This window comes from Rhinopithecus roxellana, chromosome 16, assembly GCF_007565055.1.
Source record: "Rhinopithecus roxellana isolate Shanxi Qingling chromosome 16, ASM756505v1, whole genome shotgun sequence".
NCBI classification, from domain to species: domain Eukaryota; kingdom Metazoa; phylum Chordata; class Mammalia; order Primates; family Cercopithecidae; genus Rhinopithecus; species Rhinopithecus roxellana.
The window spans coordinates 35095768-35106006 of NC_044564.1; positions in this window are offsets into that span (position 1 = coordinate 35095768).

Sequence of the window (10239 nt, forward strand, 5' to 3'; positions counted from 1 at the left end):
TAGAACTCCAGCTGTTTGACCAGTATTCTTGAAGTCACTAAAAATTAAATATTGAATTATGAATTTACATCCAGGGCATTTACGTTTCAGTGGTAGTTCAGAATTTAGGGTTTTTCTTGTGTGTTGATAGAAAACTCATTTAAAAAATACTGATTATGGAAATGCAGTTAGTAAGTTAACAGTTTTTTCTTTTATTACTTTTTGTGTTTTTTTAAATTTGAGGGGGCGTCGTGTTCTGTCACCCAGGCTGTCTGGAATGCAGACAGCATTCCAGACAGTGAACTGGTGCAGTCTCAGTTCACTGCAACCTCCACCTTCCAGGTTCAAGCAATTCTCCCACCTCAGCCTCCCGAGTAGCTGAGACTACAAGCACGCACCAGGTTTTTTGTATTTTTAGTAGAGATAGGGTTTTGCTATGTTGCCCTGTCTAGTCTCCAACTCATGAGCTCAAGTGATCCTGTTGTCTCGGCCTCGCAAAGTCCTCGAATTACAGGTGTGAGCCACTGTGCCCAACCTTCTAAGTGAATGATGTTAATTAAATATTTCCTCATTTGGGACATGCCCAGCAACTCAGGGTAAGCCAAATTTATAGTTTATTGAGATGCTAAGTAAAGTGGAGACACACCTTATGCATACACAGAGGACTCATCTGCCATTTTCAGACTTTTTTGGGTGTTCCTGTCAGTTTCCTGTCAGTGACTTCCTCTCTCCCTGAAGGTAAAAACTAAACTTGGTAAGATGGTCTGCAGCCCCTGAGAAGCCTGCTGCTTCCAACCTTCCGACTTCATGCTGCTCATTCTCCTCAGCGCTCTCTTTGCCCTAAACACATGTTGCATTATGTCAGTCCTCCAACTGGCCACCCATATTCCTCTTCCTGGGGTACTTTGCTCTGTTTTCTTCACCTAGTTAAGGTCTCTTCGTTCAGTTCTCAGGCCAAGCATTGCTTATTTGTGGAAGAGGTCTCTGATCCTCCTGACGAGGCCAGCTTCCCTATTCATTCTCTCATTGCACCATGTGAGGGCTGCATAGCCCTCCTGACCACTGTCATTTTACAGACTATTGTGCAGTGACCTGATTAGTGTCTGTCTTTCTCATTGGCGTGTGAATACCAGGACTCTGGTTTTGCTCAACATGGGATTTCACAGCCTGGCATAGTTCCTTTGCACATGGCAGGAGTTCAACAAATATTGATGGGTGCATGACTTTGTGCGTGGTTTTCTCTGTGCATCTGCACGGGGGTTCCCTCTGCTTGGTATGCCACTTACACACTGTCTCATGTCTAGAGCTTTTTGCACCTTAATATTTTGAGCTTTCAGTAGAAATACATACAGTAGGTTCTGACTTAATGACTTCAATCGGTTCTTGGAAACTGTGACTTTAAGCAAAATGATGTGTGACAAAACCAATTCTTTTTTAATCAACGTTATAATAAAACAATGTTGAACAAAACGATGTTATTTGAGGACCTGCTACACATAGTTCTGCTTAAAGTCGCAGCTTCCAAGAACCTATCGACAATGTTAAGTGAGGACTTACTATGTGTTTAATCATATGCTATTTTATGTAACCCAGCTAGCAGCTGAGGCCACATTGCCTTCTAGCTCTACTCCTGCCTGTATTTTTTCTGCTTTGTGATCTGTGAACTTGGACACAAACCCCACTCGTACTCTTAACTCACTTCCAGGCCTTTATGGGCTTAGTGGCTTTGGCGAGACTTTGAGGGGCTGTCTTCTTCATCCTTGCATTGACTCTTCTTTTTTCTCTCTCTTTTAACTTTCTCTTTCCTCCTGTCTCTTCTTCCTCCTTCACTTCAGGAGTGTCACAGACATCTCACCCTTCGCAGGATAATTTTGTGGAAGCCACAGTGCCAGCCAACATCCGTGACCCCATGGGTACCTCCCTGGCTGAAGTGGGCTGGCCCAGGGTCTTTTCCCAACGATGATGGATCTAGTACAAAATGAATTCTAGTGCCTGCTGCTAAAAGGATACAATTTCATTATTGCTGTGGGCTGAATGTTATGTACCTCCAAAATGGGAATGTTGAAATCCTAACCCCCAAGGTGATGGTGTTAGGAGGTGGAGGCTTTGGGAGGTGATTAGGCAAGGATGAAGAAGAAGCCCTCTTGAATGGGATTAGTGTGCCTTTAGAAGGCACCCCATAGAACGCCCTCACGATGTGAGACACAGTGAGAAGAACCAGGAGCGGGCCCTCACCAGACATGGAATCTATCAGTGTCTTGATTTGGGACATTCCAGCCTCCATAAGAGTAAGAAATAATAAATTCCTGTTGTTTATAAGTCAACCAGTTTATGGTATTTTGTTATAGCAGCCAAAATAGAATAAGAACATTATGTTATATTAGAGTGATAGCATATAACTGGTCAAGTTTGGAGGATGTCCAGTGCCCTAGCCCATGCCGTCTGGGGGAGAGGTTGGTGAAGAGAAGTATGAGAGGCAGTGAGAATAACTTTCTCACCCTTCCTGAGACACATTCCTCCTACCATGGTCCCATTATGGGGCCTTCCTACAATCACTTTCCAGCTTCCCTTTGTTTCCCCATTTCTACCCTCAGACCAAGTAGTAGAATGATTACATTCTTAAGAGGTCCTATGAGGATGCTTAGGCAAAATCAGACTCAGGTCAGGCCATGTTAATTTCTAGAATCCCCAGATAGGACCTGTGGCCAGCTCAAAAAGACCTGATGGTAATGTGTCATCTTCCCTTCACAAACACTTGAGTGGGTCTGTCTAAATGTCCTAAGTGAACATTTCTGTTATCCTCAGTTTTTCTTCCAGGGTTCATCGCATTTCTTTATGGAAAGGTACCTTATGCAAGCATTTTGTGTGATACTGTTCAGAGTTTGAGGTTTTAGCACTGACCCTGGAGACCATTAGTTTTATTCTATACTAGGTGTTTGTAAGTGAGGACTTCATTTAGATAAATTGACAACAGCAAAGTGCCACCCCACTTCACCCTGACATTCATTAAGGATTTGCTGTGTCCCAAAAATTATACTCTGGTGGTCATACACATTGCCTCATTATATCCTTAAAACTGCTTTTTGAGACAGATAGGATTGTGATTCCTGTAGCAATCTCGAAACGGGACTCAGAGAGGGTAGGACGTTTGTCCTAAGGCACACAGCTATGACCAGCACAACTGAGTCTTACCTTAACTCACATCAAAGCCTGCGAGCTTAAATGTTGGGCTATTTACCATGGCTGTGGGAGATGGGGAATGAAAAACAGTGTTTTGTTAAATCAACAGCTATGTTTACACTCTCTGTATAAACAGTGAAATGTCCCCAAAGAAATCACACAAGAAAGAACAGTGACTCCTGCCAACACACTGGTAAACTTGGCTCTGCCAAAACTACTAGCTCTTGTTTTCACTCGTCAATGTCTTATGTTTCTTTTGCCATCATCTTTTTGTTATTCATTAACCCCAGAGCCTCAACCATCTCTCATTTAAGATAATTGTTCTTACAGTTTCCCAGAAAAACCCATTTCTCCTTTTACTTTTTCCTACTATCTCTTCCCACAAAAGGCAAGGCCCCTAAATTTATATCATTCCAGGCATTAGAGAACCAAGCTCAGAAACATTTGTAAGATTTTTAAGGTTATCATTCTTCCCCCAAAACACATGCACATTACCTTTGCAGAGTTATTATTCAAAATATAGACTTAAAAGCTCTCTGGGCTATAGTCAGTTGGTAATTAATTATAATGTCTTCAAGGTATGTTAAATTTGTATGGGGGTGGGGAGAGGGTCACCTGCAGCCTCAAGAGGACAGAGCACACTGTGAACCAGTTCTGGTGGCTGCTAACAGATCTCAAAAGTTCCTGCAGCAGGAGGGCTAATGACATTCTCCCTTCTAGAAAAGCAGAGTGACTCAGGATACAGATGTTCCGCCTACCCCGCATTTGTAATTATGAGCTGGCTATGGCAGTTCCCAGGGAGTCTTTGAATCATCTGTTCTTGCAGTTTCTCTTGCTGCTGCTCTTTTTAGAACAATCTAGGACATGTCAGCTGAAAACATGTACCAGTTGCTTGCAAAGAAGAGAATGGCTTTTTGTGTGGGGGTGGGGGACACAGAGAGTTCTCTTCCTCCCTCTCTGCTGGGGAACATGGTAGGCAGAATGAGCTAATAATTCTCAGAGAAAAAAATATGAGTCCTGAAGATCCCCGATGACTAGAGAGCACGAAGTGAAGGCAGCTTAATGTTAGTCCTGGTGTGTATACAATGAGGGCCAGAGCTTAAGGAAGATGTGCTAATTTCACTTTAATTAACACATACTAACGCAAAGGAGATGAACCAGAGAAACCTGAATTTGCAGGCAGCCTCAAGAAGCAAAAATAAACTGGGTACCTACTGTGAAATCATCTTTGGTGCAGTGTGGCTCAGGGATCTGCCACTCCTAATACTTTTTTTTCATCTGCACATGAGTATCTGGACTCTGGATTCAGATAAACAGATGGGACTTTAGGTCAGATGGATTCCTGAGTCACCCTGACACAGGCGGCAGGCTGTATTTAAAAAATTTGTTGACTATTTATTTGTACAAAGCATTCTGTAAGGCACTAAATTGTAGTTTCTGCTCTAGTCTTCTCTTTCAGTGACTGGGGTTTTGGGAGGGGTGATGGAAGCAGAAGTGATAGTTATTTATGTCACAGACTTTGACAGCAAAAACGTACTTCAGAGGAATGCTTTCCAAAGATTTCTCAAATGCAGGTTCATGGACTAGTGATAATTATGAAATTAACAATTTGGACAAAATGAAAGACAAAGAAACAAGGTGAGCTTTGTATAAAGCTAAATGTGTTCAGTTGAAAAGAATTTTTTTTTCTTTAGGATGTCTGTCCTAGTTTTCTTATTTTTAAAAGACCATTTCATGGTGATTTGAGGGGAATAATACCATTCTCTTTTACCCTCTCATTTCTGTCCCCTTTTCTGCCAGAGGAGAAGCACCTTAAGAAACTGACATCTAGATGGGAATCAAAGTCCCATTTTTCACCGAGGTAAGTCCTGCGTCCAGGCCAGCTGAGATACAGACTTTTAGTTGGCAGACCTGAGGGCAGCCTTCTACTCTCTCCCCTGAAACCAGATTCAGACAGGTCCATTCTACAAGGTCCTTCTGACTCATTCCTGGTCACAGGCAGAGTGGGTGGAGCAGAAAGTGAATTATGGATTTGCTGAGGTGGGCCCTGCTCAGCTTGCTGGCCACATAAAGATAAAGACAGTTGCAGGTAACACTGACACTCTACCTTGCCCACTGGGGAACCATGCCCTGTGATGCCAGTCCTCACTCATCCGATTCAGTACTTCTCTTCATTTTGGATGGCAGGGAAGTGGGGTGGAAGCTCTCCTCCCAGCACTGGTCTAGAGGTAGAAGTGTGGGAGGAAGACCCTTCCTCCATGGAGCAACATGGGGAGTGCAGCTGGGTGCCGGGTAAGCTGTGGTATTTAGTAAAAGAGCCCCAAGAAGCCTCGAATTTCATTGCAACCTGCCAGCATTGGATAGCTTAGACTTATGCAAAGAATCATAAGTGTTCTTAGTTCTACAGTCAGGCTAAGAAGGATTTTTCTTTTCTTTTTGATTGATGATTAAAGTGTTAAATGGTGGTAAAATACACATAACATAAAATTTACCATGTTAATAATTTTTAAATCCACAGTTTAATGGCATTAAGTACATTCACACTGTTGTGCTGTCATTGCCACTATCCAAACTGAAACTCTATGCCTGTTAAATAATAATTCCCCGTTCTCACCTCCTCCCAGTCCCTGACAACCATTCCGCATGTCTTTATGATTTTTTTTTTTTTTTTGAGACAGGTTTCACTCTGTTGCCCAGGCTGGAGTGCAGTGGCACAATCTTGGCTCACTGTACCCTCAACCCCTGGCCACAAATGATCTTCTCATCTCAGCCTTCTGAGTAGCAGGAATGATAGGCATGTGCCAGTAGGCCCAGCTAATTTTTGTAATTTTTGTAGAGATGAGGTCTTGTCATGTTACCCAGGCTGGTCCCAGACTCCTGAGCTTGAGCAATCTGCCTGCCTCTGCCTCCCAAGGTGCTGGGGTTATAGGTGTATACCACCGCGCCCAGTCATCTCTATGAATTTAACTGCTCCAGGTTCCTCATATAAGTGGAAGTATGCGGTATTTATCTTTCTGTATCTGGCTTATTTCACTTAGCCTAAGTCCTCAGGGTTCATCAATGTTGTAGCACGTGTCAGAATGTCCTTCCTTTTTAAAGTCTGAGCCATATTCTATTGTGTGTATTTAACGGTTTGTTCTCTAAGGGATTTGAGACAAACCCTCAACTGTGGTAGCCAGTACCTGCCACGTTAATGTGAATAGTTCTGGGAATGGCCTAAAGTTGCGTGGGCAATTCTAGCATCTTCCTGAGTACAGAGCTGGAGAGTGCATGGAGGCCCAGGGTAAATTCTGTATCTCTGCTGAGAAACAGTTATTGCAACCAAGAAGGAGGTATGGGCTGCCTACCCAGTCCCTGGGCACTATTTCAGTGGCTGCTGTCTTAGGATCCCTCCCACTGGAAGCTCACATGTGGATTGTACCTCAAACTACTGGCTGGCTCTTGAAAATGCCTTTTGTGCCGGTGGGATCCTACAATCCTCTGTCTGTAGCACTTATGAAAGAGACAGTTCTGCTGTCAGGATTATGTTCTTGAGAAGTTTCTACTATATCCCAAATCAAGTGAGAGAAAATGTTGAACCTTAATGTCTTCAGACTTTAATTTACCAAAGTCAAAGGATTTCATCTTTAGACTTCAACCTCTCTTTGAAACTGTAATCACTAATGTGAGTTTATGTAAATTTGGGCATTTTTGTGTGGTTGGCTTTGCTTTATTTGGAACATTTTAGACTTTCATGTGGTGTTTGTTGTAAAATGTCATGAGTTATGTTGGGTATTAAGTGGAATATAATTGGAGATGGAAAATTTAAAAAGCAATGGATTTTGGCCTTCAGTGTGTGAGGTCTTGAAGTGTTCTTCCTTCTTTTTTTCCATTTTATTTATTACATTTCATTTCATTTTATTTTATTTTATTTTATTTTATTTTATTTTATTTTATGTTTTTAGAGACAGAGTGTTGCTATGTTGCCCCAGCTGGTCTCAAACTCCAGGGCTCAAGTGATCCTCCCACCTCAGCCTCTGAGTAGCTAAGGCTACAGGCATATAACCTCATGCCCAGCAAAGTTGTCTTAATTCTGTCCTTACTGATTTCAGAGCCTTCTGGGGCAATAGCTGAGCTGCCCATTTTACGTATGCCGGAAGCCGACACAAGGAGAAGGATGGGATGGGAGTAGGGCTCAGCTTCGTGGAGGTGGAAGGGGCACTGCTCTGAGATTACTCTGCCCACTGGCTTCAGGTGTGTTTGTTAAATCTCACGGATGGAGAGATGCCACCTAGTGTCTTCTTACTCTGCCTTAAGAGACCCTCTGTTACTCTGTGGGCATTAGGCACTTGACCAATCCACTATGGAGTTTTTTTTTGATCTTCGTCTGGATCTCGGTGTCAGTTCTCCACTGGTTGGAACCAGTGTGGGAGGAGGTACAATCAGAGATGTTATCTTTAATGTATTTCTTTTTTCTTTTTCTTTATTTCTTTTTATTTTGAGGTGGAGTCTTGCTCTGTAGCCCAGGCTGGAGTGTACTGGCAGAATCTTGGCTCACTGCCACCTCCGTTTCCCAGGTTCAAGCGATTCTCCCACGTCAGCCTCCCGAGTGGCTGGGATTTGAGGCACCCGCCACTATGCCCAGCTCATCTTTGTATTTTTAGTAGAGACGGGGTTTCACCATGTTGGCCATGCTGGTCTTGAACTCCTGACCTCCAGTGATCCGCCTGCCTCAGCCTCCCAAAGTGCTGGGATTACCGGCGTGAGCCACCACTCCTGGCTCTTTAACGTATTTCAAACAACAAAGAGTTGGCAAGCCCATGTGAATTCCCAAAATTAATTTTTTTTTAAAAACTGATCCATGGACTCATCTTCTGGAATCCACTGCCTTAAAGATCATGTAAATCTATGTGCTCATTTTACAAAAGAGGTATGTGAAGCCCAGGGAGTTTATTTAACTTGCTGATGGGCACAGATGGTGACCAAGCTGTGCTCAGAGCTGCAAGCTGTTTCCATCAAACCTGCTGGAAGCCTCCAGCTGAGATGAGGGCCCCTGCCACGTTCACCTCCTAGGATTTGCAGTGGTGTAAAACGTGCCCCAGGACCTGCAATGGTCTGGGGGAGGGTGGGAGAGACCCCTGGACCTGTGCTGGCATAGCTCCCATGTCCATGACACTGGGAGGCTAAGACTGGAGAGGAAAACAAGACGTGTCCAGCTTTCCTACTCAAAAGCCACAAAACAGTGCAGTCAAGGACAATCCTGGTCTCATCTGCACTATAGGCATTTCAGGAGGACCAAATTAGGTAACCAAGATGTGGGTGCTTGAAAAATTATGATGTGTAATCTGAAAGCAATGTTAGCATCAGGCTACCGAGACAATCTTGTGTGGGCCAAGTGTGGAATCAGCATCGTCGGTTTATCAACATGCTTCACGGGCCAGGTTTTCACATCAGCCTTGGTATCTCCATCCAAAGCAAACGGACCCATTCATGCTGGAGAAAAAAATCTTCTTGATTTTTATGTAGTGAGCTGAGATTCCTCTAATGCCTCACAAGGATATTTTTCCAATTTCAGATGGGAACCTGGCTTCCTTAAACTTTTCCTTTTTATAGCCCCCGTAAAGATTTTGATATCATCTCATGTAATCTTCTTATTCCCAAGTACTTTTTAAAATATGTTCTTTAGAGCTCTTCGTTATACTGTGAGTAGGAAATTCAAAGTTATCACTTTTATCTGTTTTAGCCAAGGATTGAAATGACATTTAGTATAATTTACAAGGAGGAAAAATGTAAGGAAATAAGAGATTTTAACTAGATATTAAGTAGAAAGAAAGCAAAACAACCTTTAAAACTTGCTTTTCTTGCTTTAGAATGTTATTTTTAAGATTTAGCCTGAAAGTGAGAATCAAGAGCTTATCTGGTTTGCTTTATCGTTTCTAAAAAATCATTTGATTCTAACATTATATGGTTCCTATTGGTATTTCTGTTTTTGATGGACAGATAATGTGCTGTAATGTCTACTCATGTAATATCTAGTGTTGCATGATTCCTATCCATATCTCTGTTTTTGAGAAACAGAAGCAACATTTATTTGAGTGGAAATATGATTTCAAATCATATTTCAAAGACTTCAAAGAACTGACAGTTCTCGTCTCCCCAGGAGGGAAGACTCAGGAGGGAATCCTGAGTCAAAGGTCAGGGAGTAGCCTGTGAATGAAAATGTGCTCTGCCCACAAGAAAAGATATCAGTCACAAAGCAAAACTAACACTGCAAATACTAGGGGTCTTCAAAAAGTCCATGAAAAATATATATTATGAAAAAACTGTGCATGGATTTAAAATTCTTTTTTACACCAAATAAACCTGTACTAATTTATTATAATACGTCTGAACAGGGTCTAGTTTGAGGCATTAAGGAGAATAAGTCATCAGTTTGAAAAGAGTCCTTATAAGAGAAACATGGATTCTGCTAAAATTCAAGCAAGAAGAGACGTCACATTTATGGTGAAGCTTGGGTGGAAGAATGGTAAAATCACTGATGCTTTACAAAAAGTTGATGGGGAAAGTTCTTCAAATGATCATTTTACAAATGAATAACTTGTTTTAGAAAAGGACGGGGCCATATAAGGTGGATCACGCTTACAATCCCAGCACTTTGGGAGGCCAAGGATGATTGCTTGAGGCCAAGAGTTTGAGACCAGCTTGGGCAACATAGCGAGACCCTTTCTCTACAAACAATAGAAAATTTACCTGGGTGCAGTGGTGCATGCCTGCAGTCCAATCTCCTTGGGAGGACGAGGCAGGAGGATTGCTCACATTCAGGAATTCGAGGCTGCAGGGAGTTATGATGGTGCCACTGCACTCAGACATGGGCGACAGAGCAAGGTCTTGTCTCTTAAAATAAAAGGAAAAGAAAAGGAAAGGACAACATTGTTGAGGATGAAGCCAGCAGCAGACCATCCACATCAATTGCAAGGAAAAATTTTTCTTGTTCACACCCTAATTAACAACACAAACAACAGCCATCATCATAGACAGGAGAACAACATTATCAGGACTGACAATTAACAGCACAAATAACAGCCAACATCCCAGACATCT